The following is a 27,454-nucleotide window of genomic DNA, read 5'->3' on the forward strand; positions in this document are numbered from 1 at the left end:
CTTAGTGGATCTCAACTATTGTGAACTTCTATCCAATACATGTCAATCAGAGAGATGACCAGTGGTGAAGTACAAAAAGAGGAGACTCAGTTATCCAGACCTGACACGATTACTTTCAGACTCCACGGAGCAAAGGCAACAGGCATGAGTTGGGGATTTCTATTAACTGGGGAATTTTCACAGCTGACACTGAAGGCAAGCTTGGTCAAGCTTGACCTGGTTGATCATTATCTCAAGACTGGTTCTGCCAAATTCCAGAAGGCAGAGATCCTCCACTGCTTGAGGGTCCCTTTCGTTGTCCTGGGGTAATTGAGCTGTTCTGCCTGATCTCATCACTGGGCTTTTTTTCCCCATTAGGGCTACTTCAGTCCCTTGTTATAAACATGCTTATCAGCCAAACTTACCACTCCTAGTGTACTAACCTGAGGACACGACCAAGGTATGGTTGACCGGAAGGTCTTTTATTACAGATATGAGGGAGAATACAGCCAGAGGCATCTGAAAGAGTCCAGAGCAGGAAGAGAGCGTAGTAAATTGAACATGGCTAGCAGATAATCCATGGGTGTGTGTGGGGGCAAGAGAGGAAGACTAAAGGGAGAGAGAGAGAGAGAGAGAGAGAGAGAGAGAGAGAGAGAGAGAGAGAGAGAGAATATGAGAACATGGCAGAAGTGTGAAGTATCAGGTTTATATGGGAAAGAGAGAAGCTGGAGGAAGGACTCCCAGGAGCTGGAGAAGTTTAGTGTTAAAAGAGCTGAGAAGAGTTGAGAAGCGACAGGAAGTGCAGGAGGTTGGAGACCAGCATGCACTTTGGTGTGCTAATGGGGATCCCAGCCTAACTTTCAAGTTACTTACAAAAGAGGTGACTGGAAGCAGGAGCTGAGAGTCAAAGGAACAAAGGGAGGTATTTGGGCCAGTGTTGAATCCCTCCTTCAAGAACTGGATATTTATGTGACTCTTTCATAAAACCTTCTAGCCCATTTTTATTATCCTTTCCTTAGCCTAGTCAAGAATCTCCTGCTGACTTCACCTGGCCAGGCTCCCTGTTCCTTGGGATCCTTTTTGAAGTAATTCAGGTGAGATCTACAGAGTGTAGTGTAGATGATAGATAAGATTACAAGGTAACAAGAAACACCCCAAAGCGTGGATCTGTATGTTTAGATAGAGTTTTAATTAGCAGCCATACTTTCATGTAGCTGCTGGACTTCTGATACTCCTGCTCTGTCTCCTACGGGTTCTGCAGTTGTTTACTACCATATCCAGAGGCCTTATACTGTTTTCTAGAAAATATCTGGAACAGATAACTTCCTGAAGGGTGCTTTCCAGTCTAGGTAATTGACAGGCCCATTTGGATTATCTCTTAAAGGAGGGAAAAAATGGTATGTCTTTGTTTTTTATCTGAAAGGCTCTAGCTAGATAGTAATCTTCCAATCTTCCTGGCCATTCAGAAAGTTCTATCTCCACCCTAGGCCTGAGGTATGAGCTCAGACTCCATTTTTTTGACCAGCAATCAGGAAACCTTGCAAACTATTGGAGTTATTAAAGCTATCTGCCACCACATACAACAAAGAAAAATTCTTTAAAGTTTTAAAATTCTAACAAAAATGCAATGAATAAACATAGGTATTGATGTTTTACTAAATATGGAATATTAAAAAAGAAATATAATAATAGAAATTAAGAAGTCGAAAGTTTGAGGCTTGAGAGATGGCTTGGTGGTTAAGAGTATGTGTGGCTCCTCCCAAGAATGAACTCTGTACTCAGTATCCATATCCGACAGCCCAATGTCTTCTGTAACTCCAGCTCCATGGGATCTGACATCTCTGGCTCGTAGAGCACCTGGATGTGCCTGTGTAGATACACACACCTTTAAACCTTCAAAAACTGGAAGTTGAAAGGTGTAGTATCTACAAAGAAATAAAACACTGCAAGGGAAACTGAACAACATTTGAATTTTCAGAGGAAAAGAATTAGCCAGTTGCAAATAGACCAACAAAGATTATTCAGTGTGTGGAAGAGAAAAGAGAGAAGAAGCAAGCAAGAAATAAAGGAAGAAAGGAAAAGAAAGTGACAGTATTAATATATGTGATGAGAATCACAGAAGAAGGGAGAGAAAATTAAAACAGGAAAGTATGCTTGAAGAAATACAATCTGAAAACCTCACTAAATAGGATGAAAAGTATTAAAATTCTTATTCTATGTGAAAACCAAAGAGATCCACATCTTAACTCACAGTCAACTGTCCAAGGTCAAAAAGGAGGGGACATAATAAATCAACAGTCACACTCCTACTGCATAAGGAGCCCCTAAGATTAAGAAAAGATTTCTCATGAGACTCCATGATGGTCAGAATAGAACAGATCATCCAACCTTCTAAAAAAGAAAGACTTTTAATCAAGTGAAACAAGATAATCTAGGAGTGGGGCTGAGAAATTCAGATGTTCTTAGGACTTAGTAAATTCTGAAAGAAACTATTGCTAGTCTCCTTGTTCTATAAAGAATGCTAAGGAAACCCTCCACTCCGAAAAGACACTTGGCAGTAACTCAAATTTACATTAAAGAATAAAGAACATCAATAAAGAGTTCCACATTCATGAGTGTAAAAGACGATAAAGCCTGTTTTTATTTCCAAGTCTTATCGGATTCAAGAGACAACATATGGCATAGGATCAGTGGACACATCTGTAATGCCAGAATTTATGAGACAGAAGTATTACATAATGGAGACCAGAATGCTCTAAAGAGCCAGTTCTGATCTATTTACTGAGGCCATGTCGAAAAACAAACAAAACAAAGACCAAAAAGGTAAGCAGCTATTATACTGGATAATAACTATAAACCTGTCAATGTGCATAAATTAATACAATTTATATGACAGTAATGGTGTGAAAGAGGGGATGGAAATAGTGAAATTTCCATTTCACTAAGGCCAGTGAGCATTTGAGCAAAGGTGTTATATAATACTAAAACTCACTCAATTTTTTAAGAGAAATATTAAAAGAATAGATTTAAAAGCATGTAAAAGTAGACACAAAGCAAATACTATAGGATATTATAAACTATAAGACATGAAGCTATAATGTAAGAATAGAGGAATTTTCTTAAACTATCTACAATATTAACTCAAATGAATCATAAACATAAACATAAGAACAACACTAGAAGATGGTTACTAGAAACATGGCAGTAAATCCTCACTGCTTTGGATTAGTTAAGAGTTTCTTAGATTCAATGCCAGTAACACAAGTGATAAAGCAAATACAAACGCTCTTTAGTAAAATTTGGGAAGTTATACTTCAAAATCTATCACCAAAAATGTTAAGCAAATAACAAAGCAAATGCATGCTACACTAGGGGAGAAAAATGTTTGCAAATCACTAATCTCTAAGTGTCTAGTAATAATGTTTACTTTATAGTCCCAGAGTTTAAAAAATATCATTTAATATTAAAGCTATAAATATGAATTTTTACAAAGAGAAGACAATTATCAAAAAGCATGTGAAATATGTTAAGATTCTATAATTCTCATTGTGAATATCTACCACTTCATGCCCATCAAGCACGCTTATGAGACAGTAACAAGAATAGGCAAGGGTGTAGAAAAATTACCACACATACACACTTTTTAGATTTCTTTTATTTATGTATTTTACGTATATTGGAACTTTGCATGTAATGTCAGAAGACAGCATCAGACAGTTGTGACCCGCCATATGGATGCTGAGTATTAAACTCAGGAACAATGATTGCTCTTCATCATTGAGCCATCTCTATGGTCCCATAGATTCTAAATAGTACAACCAGTTTAGAAAAGTCTCCTAGTTTCTCAAAGTTCCACATAAAGCTCACATTCCATTTTCATACAATCAATTAATTCCACTTTTAGTATATACTCAGAAGAACTGAATATGTTCTGCCATACAAAGTCACATCAGCACTATGCACAAGGATGGAACACTGCAAACAATGCCTAAATGCATCAGTAGATGAATGGGAAAACATGGTATATTGATATAATGTACTGATATTCAACCGTGAAAAGAAATAACATTCTATCATATGTTTCAGCATGAGAGAACTCTAGAAACACTAAGAGTGAAAAAGCTATGCGTACAGGACAGACCATGCATCTTTTCACTCCATGTACATCATTAGGGAACTCTAAAACGAAAGAAAGTGAAGCTAGAGACATAGCTCAGATGGTGAAGTGCTTGCTGCTCAAGCATAAGGACTGAATTTGTATCCCAGGCTTCCCTGTGAAAGGTCAAGAGCAGCAGTACATACCTAAAATCCCAGCCCTGAGAAGTAGAAACAGAAAGGTCCCAGTCTAGATAAATCAGTGAACTGCAGGTTCAGTGGGAGACAGTAAAGGACTAAATACTCAGAAATGCAAAGGGAGACCTGACAACAGGAAGTGAGGAAATTCAAAGAATCATTAGGTCTTACTTCAGCAGCCTGTACTCCACACAACTGGAAAATCTTAGTGAAATGGAGGATTTTCTAGACAGATACCACTTACCGAGGTTAAATCAAGATCAGGTAAAATATTTAAATGTCCTATAACCCATAAAGGAATAGAAGTAGTCATTAAAAGTCTTCCAACTCCCATCCCACCCCACCCCACCCCAAAAGCCCAGGATCAGATGGTTTTAGTCCAGAATTCTACCAGACTTTCAAAGAGTTATTCCACAAAATAGAAAGGAAAACTGCCAAACACATTCTATGAAGTCATAGTTATCCTGATATCTAAACCACACAAAGACTCAACAAAGAAAGAGAACTTCAAAACAATTTCTCTTATGAACATTGGCGCAAAAATACTCTATAAAATATGCACAAACTTAATTCATGAGTACATCAAAAACATCATCCATTGTGTGTAGGCTTTATCCTACACATGCAGGGATGATGGTTCAATATACAAAAACCCATCAACATAATCCACCATATAAACAAACTAAAAGAAAGAAACCACATAATCATCTCATTAGATGCTGAAAAAGCCTTTGACAAAATCCAACACCCCTTCATGTTAAAAGTGTTATAGAGATCAGAAATACTAGCCACATACCTCAACATAATCAAAACAATATACGGTAAGCCAATAGCCAACATCAAGCTAAATGGAGAGAAACTTAAGTCAATTCCACTAAAATCAGGAACAAAACAATGCTGCCCTTTTTTCCTCTCTCTATTCAATATAGTACTTGAAGTTCTAACCAGAGCAATAAGACAACTTAAGAAGATCAATGGGATATAAATCTGAAAAGAGAAAAGTGAAAGTATTGCTGTTTGTGGATATGATAGTATACCTAAGTGACCCAAAAAGTTCTACCAGAGAACTCCTACAGCTGATAAACACTTTCAGCAAAGTGGCTGGATACAAAATTAACTTAAAGAAATCACTATCCCTTGTTTATACAAATGATAAACTGGCAGAGAAAGAAGTTAGGGAAACCACGTCCTTTACAATAGCCATGAAGAATATAAAATACTGTGGTGTAACTTTAACCAAACAAGTGAAAGATCTATATGACAAGATCTTCTAGACCCTAAAAAATAAAATAAAAAAGAAATTGAAGAAGATCTCAGAAGATGGCAAGATCTCCCATGCTTCATATGGAAAAAACCCAAAAAACAAAAACAAACAAACACAGACACACACACAGACACACAAACAGATACACACACAGACACACACACAGACACACACACACACACCAAAACAGGATAGCCAAAAAATCCTGAACAATAAAAGAACTCCAGGAAGAATCACTATCTCTGACCCCAAGCTGTCCTACAGAGCAATAGTAATAAAAACTGCATGACACTAGTACAGAAAGAGACATGTTGATCAATGAAATTGAATCAAAGACCCAGAAATAAGCCCTCACACACCTCTGGACACTCAATCTTTGATAAAGAAGCCAAAACCATACAATGGATAAAAGAAAGCATCATCAACAAATGGTGCTGGTCTAACTGGATGTCTTCATGTACTAGAATGAATTAGATCCATATTTGTCACCCTGTATGCAATGCAAATCCAAGTGGATCAAGGACCTCAAAATAAAATCAAATACTCTAAATCTCATAGAAAAGACAGTGGGAGTTAGCCTTGAACGCACTGGTCCAGGACAATTTCCTGAACAGAACACCAGTAGCTCAGGCTCTCAGATCAACAATTGATAAATGGGACCTCATGAAACTGCAAAGCTTCTGTAAGACAAAGAACATTGTCAATAGGACAAAATCGCAGCCTATAGGCTGGGAAAGGATCTTCACCAACCCTACATCTAACAGAGGACTAATATCCAAACTTTATAAAGAACTTAAGAAGTTAGGCAACGACAAAATAACCCAATTTAAAAATAGGGCACAGAGCTAAACAGATAATTCTCAACAGAGGAAACTTGAATGGCCAAGAAACACTTGAAGAAATGTTCAACATCCTAAGTCGTTTGAGAAATGGAAATCAAAACAACTCTGAAATTCCATCTTACACCTATCATAGTGGCTAAGATCAAAAACTCAAATGAGTGCTCATTTTGGCAGCACATATACTACAACTGGAACAGTACAGAAGAGAATAGCATGGCCGTCTCTCAAGGATGACATGCAAATTTATGAAGCATTAGAAAAAATAAACTCAAGTGACAGTACATGGTGTCAAGGGTGTGGATGTGGAGAAAGAGGAACACTCCCCCATTGCTGGTGGGATTACAAACTTGTACACCTGCTTTGGAAATAAATTTGGCTAGAGGTAGAAATATTTGAGGTAGAACTATTCCTGGTTTGTCAGAAAACCAGGAATAGTTCTACCTCAAGACCCAGCTATACCACTCCTGGGCATATACTCAAAAGATATTCCATCATCCCTCAAAGACACTTGTTCAACTATATTCCCAGCAGCAATACACATAATAGCCAGAAACTGGAAACAACCTAGATGTCACTCAACTGAAGAATGGACAAAGAAAATGTGGTCCATCTACACAATGCAATACTACTTAGCTATTAAAAACAAAGGCATCATGAATTTGGCAGGCAAAAGTGGAACTTGAGAGTATCATCCCTAGTGAGGTAACCCAGAACCAAAAGGACTTACATAGTATGTACTTACTTATCAGTGAATATTAGCCATATATGGGATACCCGTACTACATTCCACAGACCCAAAGAAGCTAAACTAGATGTGACTACAAGTGAGGATGTTTGAATCTCAGTTAGAAGAGGGAATAAAAGAGCCATAAGAAGCATATGGAAGAAGGGAACTGGGTAGGAGAGGGGATGGGGAAGGGAATGGGGGATGAGATGCTTAGGACCAGATGTGGGGTAGGACAGGAGGGATGGCCAGATGGCTATGGGAATGAATGGAAATCTGCAACTGACAAGGTTGAGGAGGTAAAGGGTATCTCCAGAAATAGACAGAGACCTGGTGTGATGGTTTGTATATGCTTAGCTCAGGGAGTGGCACTGTTAAGAGGTGTGGTCTTGTTGGAGGAATTGCGTCATTGCAGGCATGGTCTTGAAGACTTAACCCTAGCTACCTGGAAGCTAGTCTTCTCCTAGCTACTTTCAGAACAGAAGTGGAACTCTCAGCTACTTCAGCCCCATGTCTGCTTAGATACTGCCATGCTCCCAGGCTGATGATAATGGACTGAACCTCTGAACTTGTAAGCTAGCCCCAATTAAATGTTGTCCTTGTAAGAGTTGCCTTGCTTATAGTGTCTCTTCACAGCAGTAAATCCCTAACTAAGACACCTGGGATAAGGGGCAGGGGGTATTCAAGAATCAATGGGTGTGACCTTAGCTGTGACTCACAGCTTTAGGGATATGAAACCTGCAGAGGCCACCTCCTGTAGCCAGGCAGGAACCTCAAGGGAGTGACAAGGACACCGGCTAACCCACAAAACTTTCAACCCAAAATTCATCCTGTTACAAGAAATGCAGGGACGTGGGGATAGAGCAGAGACTGAGAGAACAGCCAGCCAATAACTGGGACAACTTGAGACCCCAACAGTGGATGGAGCTCAAGGACTCTTATGGAAGAATAGGAGGAAGATTGTGGGCCCCATAGGGGTTAGGAACTCCATAGGAAGGACAACAGTCAACTAACCTGGACCCTTGGGGCTCTCAGAGACTGAACTACCAACCGAAGAACAAACATGGGCTGGGCCAAAATCTCTTCTAGCATATGTAACAGATGTGCAGCTCGGTCTTCTTATGGGTCCTGAACAACTGGAGAGGTTGCTATCCTAAAAGCTGGTGCCTATATGTGGGATATATTCTTCTAGTTGGGCTGCCTTCTCTGGCATCAGTGGGAGAGAATGCGTCTAGCCCTGCAGAGACTTGAAGTGCCAGGGTTGGGGGATATTCAGAGAGGCCCCCACTTGCTCAGAGGAGAAGGGGAAGGGCGATGGGGGGAAAGGATTGTAGCTGGGTGTGACTAGGAGGGGACCAGAGAGCTGGATGTAAAGTGAATATGTTAAAACAAAAACAAGTCCACCACCACCACCACCACCACCCACAACAACAATAAAAAAAAAAAAAAAAAAAAAAAACCCAGACTAAATGGAAAAACAAAGGGGGTAGAGAGCAAATGAAGAAGACACTGGATGTTGGTATCTGGTCTACATCCCCATAGCCAGATACATCACACACACACACACACACACACACACACACACACACACACACACTCTCACACACCCCTAACCTACCACCTACCGTAGCACACAATCCACAGTAAGCCAGTGGTCCATGGATGAGCACAGCTGTGGTTCTTTGAGAATACTCACTTACTCGGTTATGTGACAATTTGCAGTATTTTAGCTCTTTCTTCCTACTGTCACCTCATCATAGACTTTTAAGTGAGTTTGTCTTTTGCCACTCTGCAAAGATTTAAGATTATTTCCAAATTAAAGAGCAATTATGACACTTCATAAGGTCTCACAGGAAAAAAAAAGCTGTACTATAAGTACGTGTGATATTTCAAAATTAACTCTGAATTTATTCTATCAATTTTTAAGTCTTTCCCAGGTTCCCCATTAGAAATAAACGTTTCTGACTTACTATACCTTTAAGACACTGAGTGACACAAAAGCAGTCAATGCAGTCTTGACTGGAGCTTGGCTTTGGAGGTTTCATGTTTTGTTGTTTAGTCCGTGAACCTACAAGGTGGGAACTTTTTAAAGAGAATTTCTTGTACAGAATTTGCATTCTGTGGGTAGCTGGTATTTTAATTCTCTGTCTGGAGTAAATACCCATAAAATATTTAAATAAATCGCTAGGACGCATCTGTTTCCTGTTCATTGTGTACAACCTGTTGGAAGCCTTTGGAATGAAAAGTGGCCTTTGGAAACCTCAAGAAATGACAATAGCAGTTGTGGCGATGTTTTGCATCGCTCCTGGCTGATGCAGGAACAGATGATCTCAAAGACCCTTAAGAAAGCAAGCCAGCTTTGGGATATCTTTGTTTAGAAAGTAAACTTTGAAACGATATGCCTTCTAATAGTACTGAGTGGAACTTCAGGAAGGAACTTTGTTGATCATTCTGTTTTTATTTATAACACAGTCGTGGTAATAGATATTATTCTTCCCTTTAGGGAGCACAGCTGAAGCACCGGATAGCAACTCTAAGCAGGTGAGTGGGTTTTTTTTTTTTTAAGATTTATTTATTTATTATATGTAAGTACACTGTAGCTGTCTTCAGACACTCCAGAAGAGGGAGTCAGATCTCATTACGGATGGTTGTGAGCCACCATGTGGTTGCTGGGATTTGAACTTCGGACCTTCGGAAAAGCAGTCGGGTGCTCTTACCCACTGAGCCATCTCACCAGCCCCGTGAGTGGGTTTTTAAATTGTTGCATGTTATAGTCATGTCACTGGTTTTTGATTTGGAAGAAAGTTTATTAAAATCAATCACTATAAAGTCATCAAAATAAGACTTTCCCCTTCTTTTTGTATTTTCATTTGTTTGCTTTCTTTTCTTGGGCGGGTATCGTTTTATGTATCTCTGGCTGAGCTTGAGCTAAGTTAGAAGCCTGCCTGATTTTAAAAGTTTTATATATTATTTATTTATTTATTTATTTATTTATTTATTTATTCATTCATTCATTCATTTAATGTGTAATTTTGGTTTTCCTGCATGTATGTATGTGCACCACGTATGTGTCCCTGGTACCCACAGAAGTCAGAAGATGGCACCAGATCACCTGGAATTGCAGTTACAGACAGAAATGAGAAGCTATAGACAACAGGGAGTCTACTTATACTTCAATACAGATGTTTATAGAGGAAGGTGGGAATGGAGAACAGTTGGATAAAAATGTTGGCCCGAGAACTGCTCGCATTCCTAAGCCTCAGAAACTCTGAGACATTTGTAGGCTCTTAGTTTCATATATAAAATAACTTTTATTTTTTAAATGGGCTCAGAAGGAACCTCAAGGACAATCTTATTAGAGAAAACACAACAGGACAGAGGAGCTAGCTGCAGCTCTGGATAGCTGCTGGGTAGAGATGAAGGAAGAAAAAGGAGCAACAGTCATCCTTGCTGAGTTTGAGGTTGAAAGGCAGACAGGTTTAGCATTGGAAGTTTGTAAGCAGCTACATCGGATGGGATGGAGTGAGGATTCCTTTAAGATAGAGAGTAAGAGTGGCCAAGCGTCAGGGCAAGTAGGCGTAAGCTTTTGCATCTGGAAAAGGCGGATGGAAAGAGTAGGAGCAGCAGATTCCACAGTGAGGGACTGCAAGTGACCGCTGTGAGGAACACTTATTTCTCTCATCTTATCATTTCTTCAGGGGCACCGGGCTTCTTTTTCTCCTCTGGCTCCAGCCTATCCTCTTGAGCTTGTGAAACAAGGCTTTACTGCAGGAGGTTTTAGTTCTTGTCTAGGCAAAAGAAGCTACTCTTTTCTACATCAAAAATTATACCAACTATTGACTACACCATTAGTCATGCTTGTTGTGGTACTCGAGCGTCTCACAGAGGTCTCCACACATGGGTGGCATCTGCTGTCTGCATCAGAAAGGGCCAGAGATGAATCATGCTATTCTTCCTAGTGTAAGCAGACATAAACGAGAATCACATCTCAAATGGTGATTGGGAAGACGGCAGTTTCAAAATGTTCTTTCCTTCCGACTAGCACCCCAAAGTATATGGGTTCTTTTTTTTTAATTAGATATTTTCTTCATTTACATTTCAAATGTTATTCCCAAAGCCCCCTAGAACCTCCCCAACCCACCCACTCCCTCTTCCTGGCCCTGGCATTCCCCTGTACTGGGACATATGATCTTCACAAGACCAAAGGCCTCTCCTCCCATTGATGGTCAACTAGGCAATCCTTTGCTACATATGCAACTAGAGACACAGTTCTGTGGGGTACTGGTTAGTTCATATTGTTGATCCTCCTATAGGGTTGGAGACCCCTTTAGCTCCTAGGGTACTTTCTTCCTTGGGTACTCCTTCTTCAGGGGTCCTGTGTTCCATCCAATAGATGACTGTGAGCATCCACTTCTGTATTTGCCAGGCACTGGCATAGCCTCACAAGAGATAGCTATATCAGGGTCCTGTCAGCAAAATCTTGCCGGCATATGCAATAGTGTCTGGGTTTGGTGGTTTTATATGGGATAGAGCCCAGGGTGGGGCAGTCTCTGGATAGTCCGTTCTTCTGTCTCAGCTCCAAACTTTGTCTCTGTAACTCCTTCACTTTGTTCCTTCTTAGAATGGGGAACAAAATACCCATGGAAGGGTATATGGGTTCTTAGTATCTTATAGGGGAGGATGAATAACACTTTATTCTGTAGGTACTCATTGCCCATTAAAGACATCAGCCTTGCCTCTGGATCCATGAGATGCAATATTCCTTGTTCACTGAGGAGAGTAGACACCGAAGCAAGGGAGAAAGCGGCTGTCAGTGCTAGATCCAGATAGCTTGGCATCTGCTGTGCTGGTAGGAGGCACTGGAACCTGTGGCGTGAGTAGATTGCTTGGATTCTGAGACTTGACATTTAGGGCCAATGCTGAAGTGAAATATTAAACCCTCAGCTGCTTCATACCTCCAAATGGGAACCCCTTACACTTACCTTCAGTGTTATGGAAAACAAGGCCTTAACTTGGAAAGATGAAGCCAGGTAGTGACTTCCTTTAACTGGACAACCAGGGAAGTAGGAGGAAGCAAGACTCAGTGAGGTTCCCTTTATATTTGGGGAGAGCTAGTGGGATGGGGGCTGTAGGATTCTTGTGGCTGTTGCTTAAGCCTATTAGTGTGCATTACTTTTTATTTTTAATGGCCAACTTTACTGGTGCCCATTTAAGTACACTGTGCAATAGCTGGCGTGATATTCCTGTCACAATCCCGTCGTCTAGCTCTTTTTCTGTTTTTGTTACTATCAGTCACTCAACTCTTTTCCTGCACTTTCCTGCTGAGTACTTATGACCACATAGAGTTACCAATTCTCCTTTGCTTTTTAAATGTTACAGGGAGTCAATGAGACTCCTTGTAAATTACTTTTGGGGATTTCTCCCTAAGGAGCCTTAGATTTTTCTCTTAGTAGTGACAACTACTAGGACGAGTCAGAGTCTCTTTTACCATGTGGCTTCCCTTGGACATTCTAAGGACATTTTCTTCTGAAATGAGATCCTCTCTGGGACCTCACAGCATCTCCCTTTGACCCCTTCCATCCCTTGTTACCTTTGCTGAAAGAATTCACCTGAAACACAAACTAGTACAGAAAACAGGAAGAGCTTATTTACAGAATAAAGCATGACACACTAAAATGGTGAGAAAGACAAGGAAGAGACAGACCTTTGAGCCAATTCACATTTCAGACAGGCGTTCACTAAACTCCCTAGAACAGACAGTTTTCCTAAGGAAAATTTGCCTGTCTAGGTGAGGGGCAGACTCATTTGAAGTGGCTGTTAATAAGAAGCCACTGGTTTGTAAAGATTGATAGGTATAAAGTTAAGGGTGCTTGTAACCAGATTTAGATAGCTATCAATTAATGAGCTTCTGAGAAGTTCAGGATGTCATGTTTCTTACTGGGACCAGAGAGGACTCATGTCCCATACCTGTAACTAGTAACATGTGTTTTATTGTTTTAATCACTGGTTTTATAATCTACATTCAAGAGGCTCCATCCTAATGTCCCTTGAGTCTGCTAGTGCCTAACTCGTTACCTAGTAACAGCAGTGAGAGTCAAAGCCTCGGAAGAGCATTTCTGTTCAGCTGATGCTGTCCTTATAGTCCCAGGCAGCCTTCGGTGCTAGAAGGGGATAAAGACCTACAAGAAGAGACTCAGCAAGGGCATAAGAAATACCTTTCTCCTTTCCTTTCTAGTCTCCAATATCCTGCCAGTGGCTCTTATTGTCTTAACTTTAGAGATCAAAGGAGCCTAGATGATACCATTTATAGGATTCAGTTTCCCCTATAGCACACAACAGGGTAGACAAAGGGAAAGAATAGACAGACAGACAGACAGACAGACAGACAGAGCAGCATGTGGAGAATAAGCAATTCCTCTCAGGGGGTTGGTTTTTCTGTGGTGGTTTTGATATTTGTTTACATATGTAAGGATTTCTTCCTAAAAGGCTGGGACAACTATCCATGAGGTCATAAGATTGAACCGGCCAAGCCTTTCTATTGGCCCTGATTTTTGTCTTCTACACTTCAGAATATTGGTCATGGTGCTTGTACCAGTTCCCTCTAAACTTCAGATCTTTGTAATCCAGAGGTCATTGAGTGGAATATGTTAAATTCAAGACAGAAGTCATTTTAGAGGAGATTTCCTGAAGGTGCCTATATGGAATTAGCAATAGATTTACATCCCCAAAACCATGAAGTCCCCCAACATGACCCTTAACTCCGGTGAGCCAGAGCCCTCTCAGTGAACTTCAGTGAGGTCAAGAATTGGTTGCCATGTTGGCCCACATCCTGAGATAGACAGCAGCAGACAGTTGACTACACATCCCATTGACCAGTTAGACAAGAATTGATTTTAGTAGAAGCTCATTTGTCTAAAATTCTGACAGTGTTTCAATAAAAATGATTCTATAAAGTGAACATGTTGTAAAATCAAACTCAGTTTCCCATCTTGATGAATCCACCACATTTTCTCCAATATGCCCTTAAAATAAGCTGTTCTAAGTTACATTTGTGGGAAGCTCTTGTTCTCATGTTAAGAAAGAAACCATCTTGTCAAAAGGCACTGACAGTGTCCTCAAAAGCACATGTGTTTGGCAGCATATAAACATGGGATGGCATTAAAATAGTTTACTATTATTAAACCCCTGTGAATTTGATTTTCCTGTATTTTAAAGTTGCATATACATTCACCTTCCTTGAAGGTCAAGAGATGTATTGTAGCCCACCTAGGGAATTAGCTACTATATTCCACCTAGTGACACTGTTGATTGAATGTTACTTCACAGAACAGTTTTCCAAATGCTTCCAGAAGATGGAGAAAATTCAGAACCAGTGAACAATTATTATCACGATACTCTGCCCTTCTGTAGCTACTTTTACTTCTTTTACTTCAATAAAGTTGAAGAAGAAAAGAAAATCACAAAATCGTGCTTTAAAAGATTTGAAACTTACAAACAGGAAATACAGGCATCAGAGCTTTCTGCTATAGAAAGGGCAGTCAATGACTAAGGTTCTGCTAACTCATGGCACAGTTGTGTATCTCTCAAAAACTATGTAGGGTGACGAATTCTCAGCTGGAATACCTCTGTCTTTAGAAATTCTCATGGTTCTTTAATCATCACATACTCTGAAGCCCCCTTTCAATTGCTGGGGCAGCCACAGAGAGTTGTAAAGACCAAGAGTATGCTAGCCTGTGACCGGAGCTCCGATGTCTTCCTGAGACAAGTCATTGAGGTAGGTAGGGATTTGCTCCACTTAGAGGGAACCATATCCTTCTAAGACAATGCAAGGAAAAGAATGTTTGGGAAGATTTCAGTGGAGCTGAACCGAAGGGTTCTGAAATGCTCACACACACAATAGTAGGATCTGTAACTCTTCAGTTTTTGTTTCAGTTTTCTGAAACATCTTGGGTCAAGGGGAATATCAATCAGCACATTCATTTCTTCTGGCAGAGCTGATAAAAGGACTACAAGGACAGGGAGAAGTGACAGCAGGGCAGGTGGCCAGGGACACAGGCCCAATCATGATAGAGAGAGGATGTAAGGGAAAGAATGCCCTAGTCTTACTGTTGTTTTTGACTTGAAACTACCAACCATAGGGTCTGTTGACACTAATATCCAACCCCTTAAATCTGTTTATCTTTAGGATCTGCCTCTTCTGCTAGTTAGGCACTTCAAAACTATTCAGAAAAGAGACATTAAAAAAACCCCTTGTGTTTCAATTTCCTTTTCCACTGGAATAATACATGCATAACACACACACACACACAATTTATAATAATAATTCTTATGAGTCGTGACTATATGCTGTCTTACTACATATAGATTATTACTCGATATCAAGCATCTTCTTTTATTTAATATTCTTTCATGTTGGTATGATTACCAGCTACTTGATTACATATTTTTAAAAGGAAAGAAACTTTGATGTGCTCTATGAAGATAACGTTCCGAGTTAAAAAAAAAAAATCCATGACCTGCTCAAAAATTTTTGGATGCTCACACTGTGACACAAAACCTCAGACTTACAAACAAGGGTTTCTGGAAGTTTGATACACAAGGTCCTCCACCCATTTTCCTGTCACACAGGATGTATTGGCTTTTGTTGAAATACAGCGTGACACTAAATAGCTGGCGACCACTGAATGTGTTGCTCATTATTGGGATCACTCCATAGAGCTGCATTTACAGGAAATCAAATGACCTTTCAGATAAAATTTCTGATGCCAAATTAAAAAAAAAAAAAGACAATTTAAGACTTTGTTGTGACATTTTTCAGGCATAGAGCTTGAGTTTTATATATGCCCAGAAAACTTTGTTCTTAAATCCTCACAGTCACAGTTAACTTAGGTACATTTTTAACAAACAAGATTTAAGAACTTTCTTCATTTACTTCATGCCTTCTAGCATAATATCTGCTAGGTTTGAACCATGAAGGAGCAAAGTAACATTTTAGCAATGATGCTAATTTCATGGGCATGTAATCAAACACTTAAGCTCAGTAATTTATGAAGTTATATTGCCTTTTTCAGAATATTTGTTTGAGATAAGTTTTTAACATCCTGTTCATGAATTTGTCTACTGTAGGACATAGTATAATAGAGTTATAGACTTTGTACTATTGGTTAATAAAACCTATCCATCATGTCTAATTTCCTGTTGACACTGACTATGTCTACAATTGTGGTTCTCAACTTGAGGACTAAAACACCACTGGGGAATGCATATCACTTATTTACATTATGATTAATAACAGCAGCCAAAATACAGTTTTGAGGTAACAGTGAAATAATTTTATGGTTGTATTTTACCATAGCATGAGGAACTGTTTTAAAGGGGCACAACTTTAGAAAGGTTGAGAACCACTGGTCTAGAAAGAAAAGGCAGAATTGGGTAGAAGGAAAGATTATTCACATTGCTGTCTGAAGTCTCTCCAGACAGTCTAGTGACTCTTGCTTTCAGAGAGGATACACTTACCATGTAGCCCAAATAATTTTCAGCAATGTAAATGAGCTAAAGAAGGTCCTGTTCTCATGAAACTTTTTTTTCCCTTTTGGTGGATGGAGTTGGGAAAGAATAAGCAATAGACAATAAGTGAATATTCACACATGAATAAATGTAAGAAACATTATTACAATAGAGTGGCAGTGGCCACCATTAGGATACTGAAAGAAGAGCTTCTTTGACAAATGACACACAATGTGCTGTATGACTGACAAGCTTGTGTCCATCATAAGGATCATCCACATGATATGGTATGATGTTGCTAACCAACTCCTCTTTCAAGCTGGGGTTTCTCTATCTTTTGACTAAATCTAAATGTGGAGCCGTCATACCACCAAGACCTGTTAGGAGCCATTCTCCACTTCAGAGTCATGAAAAGTACAAAATAAAGCATGCGCCAATCTCCTTGGGTCACATATTTTCCACTATTCATCCAGTGAGACTGTGTACAGTTTGCTCAAGAAGTCTGGAGGAAATACAGATAATAAATACATGTGTCATGAGGAAAAAGCAAACTAATTGAGATTGGAGGGATGACTAAGTGGGTAAGCTCACAAGAAAGCTGCTCTTACAGGGATCCAAGTTCACTAGATAGCTGCTCAAGTTCAATTCCCAGCATCTATGTGGAGCAGCTGGAAACCACCTATAACTTCCTATCAAGGGGAAGCTGATACTTTTTTCCTGGCCTTTACAGCTATCTACACACATGTGGCATACTTGCAGATACACATATGTTGCGGATAGCTCTGGGGCTAATTGTATTTGATGTTAATTCTGCTCTCCTGTGAGAAGTTGTGAACAAGGAATGAGTCAGCACTCAGGTGATTAGAGTAAAGTGGAGCAGAAGCACCTGGCCTGGAAAAACCCCGTTACAAGGGGTCTCTTATACGGGGAAGATGGTGGTGTAGCGGTAGATCTGCCCAATCTAGGCACACAGCATGTATTCATTTTAACTGAGTTGTGTTTTCACTGACCGGACTTATTTGTGTTGGAGAGTTACTGTAACACACACACACACACACACACACACACACACACACACACCTTAAAAAATAAATAAATCACTCATTGAAGGGCAGCTATTTGTAGAGGCAAATATAAAGTAAAACCAAACCTGGGTGTGAGTATGTAGACGTTGTATGAGAAAGCAGAGCATGCACAGCTACCATCCCTTTGTACTTCTTATGTTTCTGTCTACTGGACTGTGAAAGGAAAGTATTAAAGGCAGGGCTCAAAGCAATAGCAACACAATTTGTGCTGGAAGTGCAAGGAATTGATAAGACATCAGACCATGTTGTCCATGGTAAGTAGACTTAGTGATAGTACTCTACCTTAGAGAAAAGATGAGATTGTTTGTTTGTAAGATTAATTTTGTGTCAAATATCAAAGTCAGGTTAGTAATAGTCCAGTTACATGCATCTAGACTCTCCTTCACTATGGCTTCCCTCCCCCTCTCCTTTCTCTCCTTTTCTTCCTTTCTCCCTCCTTTCTTTATTTCCTAATTAGGGGACTGGTATGATGATGCTAACTCCTCTTTCAAGCTGGGGTTCTCTATCTTTTGACTAAATCTGAATGTGAAGCCTTCATAACATCAAGACCTGTTTGGAGCCATTCTCTATTGCAGAGTCATTAGTAAATAGTTCTTCCTAATTGGAGAAAAAAAAAAACCTTTCAGCAACAAATCTGATCTAATTAACTCAAGCAAGAAAAGGTATGAGCCAACAGTTTTTCCAGTTCATAACTTGTGCTGTACAAACCAAAGCAGCTAAACAAGCAACCAGATGAGTCTCTGTGCATTCAGGGGTGGGCACCGTTCCAGAAGATCCAGAGAGCTTATACTTGGCATCTAGGAATGGCATGTAGAATTCATTAGTATTTTGAGAACCACTGGGTTTCATTTTAAAGTTCCTTTTCATATGAATCTTTTACCTCCTGTAACCAGGCAAGACTTCCAATGGAGAGATGGGGACACCAACCCAGTCACAAAACCTTCAACCCATAATTTTTTTTTGCCTATAAGAGGTGTATGGATAAAGAAGAAACAGAAAATGAGGGAAGGGCTAACCAATCATTGGCCCAACTTGAGCCCAATGCCATGATAGAGAGAGTGAGCCCACCCCTGACACTATGAATGATGCCCTGTTATACTAGCAGACAGAGGAGGCTAGCATAACAGTCATTGGAGTGGCTCATCCAGCAGCTGATGAAAACAGATGTAGAGAACCACAGCTACACATTAGGCAGTGCTCAGGGAATCCTGTGGAAGATGGGGAGGAAGGATTGAAAGAGCCAGAAAGACCAAGGACACTCTAAGAAAAGTTATAGAATCAACTAACCTAGGCACTTAGGAACGCATAGAGACTGAACCACCAAGCAGAGAGCATGCACAAGATGGACCTAGTCTCCCTATACATATGTGACAAATGGACAACTTGTCCTTCCTTTCTTTTACTCTTTTTGTCTTCTAAATCATACTGTCATTTGTGTGAGCACAGTAAAATGTCTACCATCCCTGGTTTCCAGGTATAACCAGCACAATGATTATGCCACTAAATTATAGTAAGATATTTGACAATAGTTTGATTTAGTCAGCTCCAATGAGTTGACCATTAACATACAAATGTTATTCTTTTTGAGTAGAAGAGATGGCTATGAAGCCCTATTGGAAAGTGGTCAAATATCTGCTCTGTGTTCAATAAGTCTACAAATATTAAATAATATCACCTTCTGGCATCCCCTCCTGCATGTCTGTAGAGTTTTGAAGAATGAATGTCTATTTTCATTGCTTCATCTTTCCTCAGTAAAATGATAACTACCCATTAAAGCAAGTTTCTAACATCGTCTCCATAGCAACAAAAGAACTGATGGTGAGGCACAAGAAGTATAAACTGTGGCCCTTGAGCATGACCCTGTAGTTAGAGCTTTAAAGACAGTGAACTTTAAAGATAAGAAGAGAAAAATAACAAATCAACAACATGACAGAATAGAATTAAATTACAGATTTAGGTGCGGGCACAAAGGAAATAAAGACAAAGTGAAGATTCAACAAGAAAACCAAGTTCACACACTGGGACATGGTTGTAAACAGGGCCAGAGAAAATACAAGTGACAGATGCAATTTCCAGGTCTCACACAGCAGTGTGGGAATAGACTGGCTTTAATATGGTGGTTTTGCCAACCTTTACTTGATGAGTCAAATAGGGATTGTGGGTAAAGTTACAATAATATTTATTATATATTTATTTAGGTTTCTCTCTTCCACTTATTTTTAATTCATTTCTTTCTTTATTATGTTATTATTAATTATTTATTACTGTGTGTATAAGTGAGTATGTGTAGGATTTACCTGCCCGATACATATGGGAAGATCAGAGGATGACTTTCAAGAGTCCATTCTCCTTTTAACATGAGTTCTAGAGAATGAACCTAGAGAGTCAGGGCTATACAACAAGTACTTTGACCTGCTAAGCCATCTTGATTGTCTGGTTGATGAGAATTTCAACAGCTGGTCTTAGGGAGCTAGTGACATACATGTTACTACTCTTGTGTGTTGCTTATATTTTGAATGAGGTGGCTGGGTACTATTGTCTTGTGACAAGCATGAACTACAGCATGCAGGATCCTGAGCCACTGAAAGTCATGAGAGGGAGGGATCAGTAAACAGAATCTGGAAGCTGGAAGAAAATAACTTCTGGTTATGTGACTCCTGTCGATTGTTTTTAAGATAGGGTCTCATTCTGTAACCCTGACTGGCCTGGAATGCACAAAGATCTAGCTGCCTCTACCTTCTGAGCGCTGGCCCAGAAGGCCTGTGCCACCATGCCCAGCTCAGTTTAGCAATATTTTAAGAACAGTAAAGGGCTATAAATTTCCAAGAGAAGGCCGGGAAATAGAATATACTATTGGTATAGATTAAATTTAAAATTCAGGAGATAAAGCGAGACAAGGACAGCTGTACTTCCTTTAAGGAAGTAAGATTCTCAGACTTGTACACTGAGTCTGTGTATTCAGTTCCTGTCCATGACCAAGACTGCAGAAGGTGCATTCACTGGCCAGATCACTGTAGAGGAAGGTCCAGTTGCAGATGTCCCCAAGCAGCAAGAAGTATGAAATCCATTTAAGTGTTTGTAGAAAACAAACCTCAGGATCTTTCTAGATAAACAGAAAAATGTGGCACACCTGGAATGTAGTTATACTGGAATGCTGGAGCTCTGTATCATTCTGCAATGAACAAAATCCCCCTGCATCAAAGGCCTAGGAAAGAGCTAACACAAGAAAACTAAATGTTATATCTGCTGTTGTTAACGAAGACTTAGAATTGGGATAAGAATTTGAAAGACATCTGCAGCCAGCATTTGAATACAAACATGGCCTTCTCCTTACTGATCAAAATGTCTCTTAGAATACCCTCAAGAGACTGGAGGCCCCAGGGAGTGGGGAAGTATGACAGGAAGGGGTGGGGGTGGGGTGAGAACATCCTTGTGGAGACAGGAGTCGGGGGAAGGCGTTATGGGATGTGGAGGGTGTACTGGGAGGGGGATAAAGTCTGGACTGTAAAAAAAAAGGATTAAAAAGAAAAAGAAAACAAAAGAATAAGGTCAGTTTAGATACTTTCATATTTAAGAGATTGAATGAATATACATGGGCTGGTCCTAGGCCCTTGCACATACATAGCATATGTGCAGCAGGATCTTCATGCTGGACCCCCAACAACTAGAGCAGGTGAGTTGTTCCTAAATCTGTTGCCTCCCTGTGGATCCTGGTCCCCTAACTGGGTTGCCTTGTCTGGGCTTACTGGGAGAGGATGTACCTAGCCCTGCAGGGACTTGATATATCAGGGTCAGGGGTATATCTAGGGGTAGCCCCCACTCCTTCGGAGGAGAAGAAGGGATGGGGGAGGGATTGTGGGAGGAGGGGACTGGGAGGAGAGGGCAGAGATCAGGATGGATGTAAAGTGAATAAGTTAAATAAATAAATAAATAAATAAATAAATATTTAGTAAATAACACCACTTTAATTTGGCATGTTTTGTACCTTTATTGGGTTTGATTTTATGAACTTTATAAGTGAATACTCATGGTGCCTACATTTGTGGATATCTGGCCACATAATTATTGTTGGAAAATATATGGAGAGCAAAACTGGTTGTTTTAAAGGATAATCAGGCCACTCCCTGCCATACAGTCCTTGAGCTTCAGAACCTGTGGGTTATCAGCTAGGCAGAACTTAATGCAGGTTCGCTAAACACGTGGTTTCTGGGGTTTCTGTAGGCTCAGATGTATACATCTGTGGGGGAGCCTGAGTGGCACATAACTTTCAGGTGATAGGAAGGACAGGAAGCCAGTGGCTTTCAGTTGCTGTCTGTAAAGTGTGCTAGTCATTGTGCCTGGACTAGATAGAGAACTCAAAGCTGAAATCCCTTCTGCACCCAGATATACTTAGTCTGCAAGATCAAACGCACATGGATATTTTTCAGTTTAAAAATATAAACTTGCTCATTCTGTCTCCATTCAGTTCTATCTTTACATTTGTCTCCCTTTCATCCCCAGCACTTTGGATAGTAACACTGGGAGGGAAAAATGTTTTAATGTAGTAACATATAAATACATAGAAGATTGGGTGCTAATTAAAACCTAACATGTGTGCATGAATAGAAGGAAGAGAATCTGTAGGACAGCATAGTTTGCCTCCTAAAGCAAATGACTGAGGCTGAACTCAGTTGCTTGTTGCTTTTCAGGATATGGGGTGAGGGTTAGAAAATTTACTGGTGTTTCAAAAATAAATCCGGACTTTGTAATATTTGGAAACCATCTAATTCATGGTTGTTCTCTCCTAACCAAAAAGATTAAGAGGAAATTCCCCAAACAATCTCCAGAGGATTTGAAGCAGCTCACAGGTCTACAGTACTCACATGTAGAAGATGGCAGAGAAATCATCCACTTATATCTTTAGTAGCTTATTAACATTTTCTCTTTTTGTAGTGTGTGTCCATGTATGGGTTTGTGTGTGTGTGTGTGTGTGTGTGTGTGTGTGTGTGTGTGTGTGTGTGAGAGAGAGAGAGAGAGAGAGAGAGAGAGAGAGAGAGAGAGAGAGAGAGAGCGAGAGATGTCAGGTGCCTTTGTCAAACATTCCTCTACTTCTATCCCTCTCTCTTTCCTCCTGTTTCTTCCTCCACCTTTCCTACTTTCCCTCCCGATCTCTCTCATCTTTTAATGTTGGAGAATTGGAGAAGGCAAACCTTTGCTCTTGATCAAGAGGGTGTATTCAGAAGAGTGAACACAGAGACAGAAGTCTGCATTTTATTCTCAGTTGTTGCTGACGTCTTTTCCCTGTTGCCTGGAATCCGATCTCACAGCTTCTCTTATTCAGTTGGCTACTCTTGAATACTTGCAGCACAGGAAATGAAGTCTGAAGGGCAAAGGAGTCAGTGTTCCAAAGTGGAAATGTCGCTGCTCCAGGCCATCGAATTACTGGAATGCAAATAAAGGTCTTACACTGTGTGCATGCTCTCGTGTGTGTGTGTGTGTGTGTGTGTGTGTGTGTGTGTGTGTGTGTGTGTTAAAATATTTATATAAAAGTCTTACAAGGTGGGGGAGATAAAAAGGTTTGAGTTTCTTGTTCTAAACACAAATTTTATGATATCTGATAGAAAAGATACATTTGCTTTTTTGTTGTTTTGTGCTTGTTTATATATATATATATATATATATATATTTACAAATACTTCCTTTCATCCCTAAGCATTCTTCAAACTCATTAAGATGTTGACTCCTTTTCTGTCCTATCTTGGAATAAGAAGCTGCAATAGGGAAGGGGTACCTGTTTAAGAATTCTAACAAGTATTTCTCTATTGAGTTATTTCCTGGACATTCCAAACATCAATTTTATCAATATTTTGCTATGTGCTCATTGTTTCTTTCAAAGGCAACACCATGGTAGTGACCCCATGTACAGTATAAGAACATCTTGCATTTTCTGTAAGGTTTACCAGGGAATTTTTAAAGCCCCATAGTTCAACAACATGCACCCAGGTGATGTTAAAGTATTATGTACATCATAGCCTTTACTCATCACTAGTGCCATCTTCATAAGAGCATCTGTGACTATTCACAAAAGATGATCATCTCAGTTTTTTATTTTATTATTTTTAATTTTTGAGAATATAATTACATTTCTCACTTCCTTTTCTCCCCAAACCCTCCCACAAAACCCTTCTGGCTCACTTTCAAATTCATGTTCTCCCTTTTCACTATTTGTTATTGCATGCATATACATATACACACCACACACACACACACACACACACACACACACACACACACACACACACACAGAGTTATTTGTATGTATGTTTTCAGGGCTGACCATTTAGTATTGGTTAACCAATCTGTGTTGAGAGTCTCTGTACTTGGAACTCACTGACTGGTTAGATTGGCTTGGCCGTAAGCATCAGGGATTGTCTTGTCTGCTCTCCAGTGCTGGTATGATAGGCACACTGTCCCCACCAGCTTTCTAAATGGAACTGAGAATTCAAACTCATGCCCTCACCTTAGCAAGGCAAGAACTTTAATGATGGAGCTATCTTCCTGACACCCCATAACATTTTGTCTTTGTAAGAAGGAGGAAAATCTATTTTATCAGATATTAGGATAGTGACATGACACCAGCTTGAGTCTGGTCCCGTTTGCTTGCAACACATTTTTTTCCACTATTTCCACATTGAAGTGGTACCTGTCCTTGAAAGGAGGATGAGTGTTTTTTTGTTTTTGATTTTGTCAGAAGCACACAGATTGATTGTGTTTCTTAATATATTTGTCTAACCTATATCCTTCGTTTGTGGATTTGAGGATATTTAAAATTATTAATGAAAAATATATATTGATTTCTGTTGATGAATGGCTTTTTTCCTGTTTGAGTTCTTCGGTCTATTTCATGTTTCAGTAACTATAGCGTCACTTTCTTTCTCTGGTCTCTCGGCAATGTTTACTCCTCTTTCCAGTCTGAAGTTTGCTTCCTGTATTCTCTGAAGGATTGGTTTGGTGACATAAATTTAGCCTGTTTGTATCAGGGTAGTTTTTCTTTCTCCTTAGACCATGGCAGATAGTTTTGCTGAGAATAGTAGTATAGGCTGGCATCTGAGGTGTTTTAGAACTTAGAGTACATCGCTGCAAGCTCTTCTGGCTTTCACAGTTTTCCTAGATAAACCAGCTGTTATTCTGATGGGTTATCCTTTTCTGTGACTTGTAGGTACCCCATCCATGTTTTGCAGCCTCATACCCTTTGTTCTGTGTATTTAGTATTTTGACTATAATATCCTGTGGGGAGTTTCTTTTATGGTCTTATCTATTTGATATTGAGTGTGCTTCTTGTATCTGTGTGGGTGTGTCTTTCCTTAGTTTGAAAAAAAATGTTCTCTTATGATACTCTTGTAGTAGGTATGGTCTATGCCACTGACCTGAGATTCTTTTCCTTCTTCTAGCCTACAGTTCAAAGATTGAGTGTTTTAGTGGTTTCCTAATGCTCCTGTATATGCCTTTTGTGTGTTAAAAACATTTTTTCCAGGGTTGGAGAGATGGCTCAGTGGTTAAGAGTGCTTGTCACTCTTCCATAGGATCCAGGTTTGCTCTCTAGAACCCAGATGGCAGCTCACAACAAGTCTCTAGGGAGTTCAGGAGATCTCATGCCCTCTTCTGCCCTCTGTGGGCTCTATACATGCACAAGAAACAAATACACACGTGCAGGTAAAGACAGTGCACACAAAACAAAAAAAAATAATTATTTTTAAAAATTATTCTTTGCTTGCATAGAATCTAACCTAATGTCATTTACCTCTCCCTTCCCCTCTATTTCTCTAAATCAGTGTTTCTCAACCTTCCTAATTCTGTGACCCTTTGGTACAGTTCCACATGTTGTGGTGACTCCAAATAATAAAATGATTTTGATTGCTACTTCATAACTGAAATTTTGCTACTGTTATGAATTGTAATGTAAATACCTGATATGCAGGATATTTCATAGGCAACCCTTGCGAATGGGTCCTTCAACCCCCAAAGCACTCACAGCAGATAAGTAGAGAACATACTTCGCTAAATAATTCTGGAAAGTTTACATAGAGATCTGAAAAATGAGCCTGTTTGAGGAAATAGAAAAATTGCGTACCAGGGAAGCTGTACTCTTCAACAAATTGATTTTTAGTAAGTATTCCTCATATACTAAAAGATATAACTAGAATTTGAAAATAAAGTAATCGGAAACCTAGATATTTGAAATAAAGTAGTAGGTGAGCAAAAAGACACTTTCAACTTACCCATATTTACAATCAGCAATGTGACTTTGAAAGTGTGTTCCTCACGCAGCACAGGGATGGAGCAGAAATGGAGGGAATGTCTAACCAATAACCAATCATCCCATGGGCAGGCACTAATCCCAGACACTACTAATGATACTTTGTTATACTTGCAGACAGGAGTCTAGCATGGCTGTCTTCTCAGAGGCTAACTCACACAGCAGCTAGCTCTCACAGATGGAGACACATCCAAACAGTGGATGGAGCTTGGGGACGCTCATGGAAGAATAAAAGGAAGGATTGTCAACTCCACAGGAAGGCCAACAGTCAACTAACTCAGACCCTTGGGGCTCTCAGAGACTGAACCACCAACTAAAGAACAAACACAGGCTGGGCCTAGGCCTCCCTGCACACATGTAGCAGATGTGCAGCTTGGTCTTCATGTGGGTCCTGATCTAGTGGAGCAGGAGCTATCCCAAAGCTCTTGCCTGTTCCTGGGATATGTTTGTCTAGCTGAGCTGTCTTGTCTGGCCTCAGTGGGAGAGGATATGCCTAGGCTCACAGAGACTTGATGTGCCAGGGTAGGGGACACAAGGGGTCCCAATGCAACCCTCTGAGAAGATAAGGGGAAGAAGGGATAGGGGATGGACTATGGGAAGGGGTGACTTCGGGGGGGGGAGGGGGGCCAATGAGTGAATGTAAAGAGAACAAGCACAAAAAAATTGAATTAAATTTAATTTAAAAAAATGTGTGTTTCTCTTGGGTATAAGTTGTTGAGTATATGTTGCCCTGTCTGGGATGTAAAAAGCAATCAGAGAAGCAGCAAATAGAACTTTATTCTCTAGATATCATACATTAAAGACAATGTCTGTATAGAATATTATATCCATTAAATAAAGTAGAAAAACTGTACTAGTAGAAAATAAACTTATATATCAACAAGATGTAATCATAATTATTCTCACATGTCTATGATTAATTCAGCATCACAATAAATACTTCTGGGTTTCTCTGTTTCCATCTCTTTGCTCTTTGCTTGGATAGTCCTTAGTGCTTATGAGTTGATACGTGGGTATAATGCCAAAAGTGTAGGAGAAATATTTAGAGGAAAAAATTTAACTGATTAAGACATTTGTTTTGTCTATTGGCTTAATGTTCAGAGAATTGTAAAAACAAAACAAAACAAAACAAAACCATACAACTCAGTTTTATGGTGGGAAACAGACCGTACAAGGGACCACGTCACGAGCAAATTATGTTTCTCCATTTACAATATCAGAAGAGTCTTCAGGGTGCTAGAATAGGTGCTTCCTAGCCCTATGCATCTCAATTTTTGAAGTATAAACAAGATGTGTGTTACCAGATGGAAAAAAATTCTGTTAAAACCAAAAGCAAAACCAAAACTTGCACTGGAACACTTTCTCATCATTCAAATCAAGGGAAATAAACATTGGAGAGGAAGTGAAAGAGCTTGAATGCAAGGAAATTTTCTTCCTACAACAGAGCTCCGAAGACTTATCTAA

At 39.7% G+C, this 27,454-nt stretch overlaps 1 long non-coding RNA gene and 1 other non-coding gene across 2 annotated transcripts; both read left to right on the forward strand.

Moving 5' to 3' along the window:
* The first annotated feature begins 284 nt into the window (after window positions 1-284).
* Gm41075 lies at window positions 285-26,248 on the forward strand. Its single transcript, XR_001780853.2, has 3 exons — window positions 285-439; window positions 9,606-9,643; window positions 26,108-26,248. It is a non-coding gene; the product is annotated as a predicted gene, 41075 (long non-coding RNA).
* Window positions 6,537-6,643, forward strand: Gm25985. Its single transcript, XR_003950791.1, has one exon. It is a non-coding gene; the product is annotated as a U6 spliceosomal RNA (small nuclear RNA).
* Window positions 26,249-27,454: the final 1,206 nt, after the last annotated feature.

The sequence above is a fragment of the Mus musculus genome, chromosome 13 (assembly GCF_000001635.26).
Source record: "Mus musculus strain C57BL/6J chromosome 13, GRCm38.p6 C57BL/6J".
Lineage (NCBI taxonomy): Eukaryota > Metazoa > Chordata > Mammalia > Rodentia > Muridae > Mus > Mus musculus.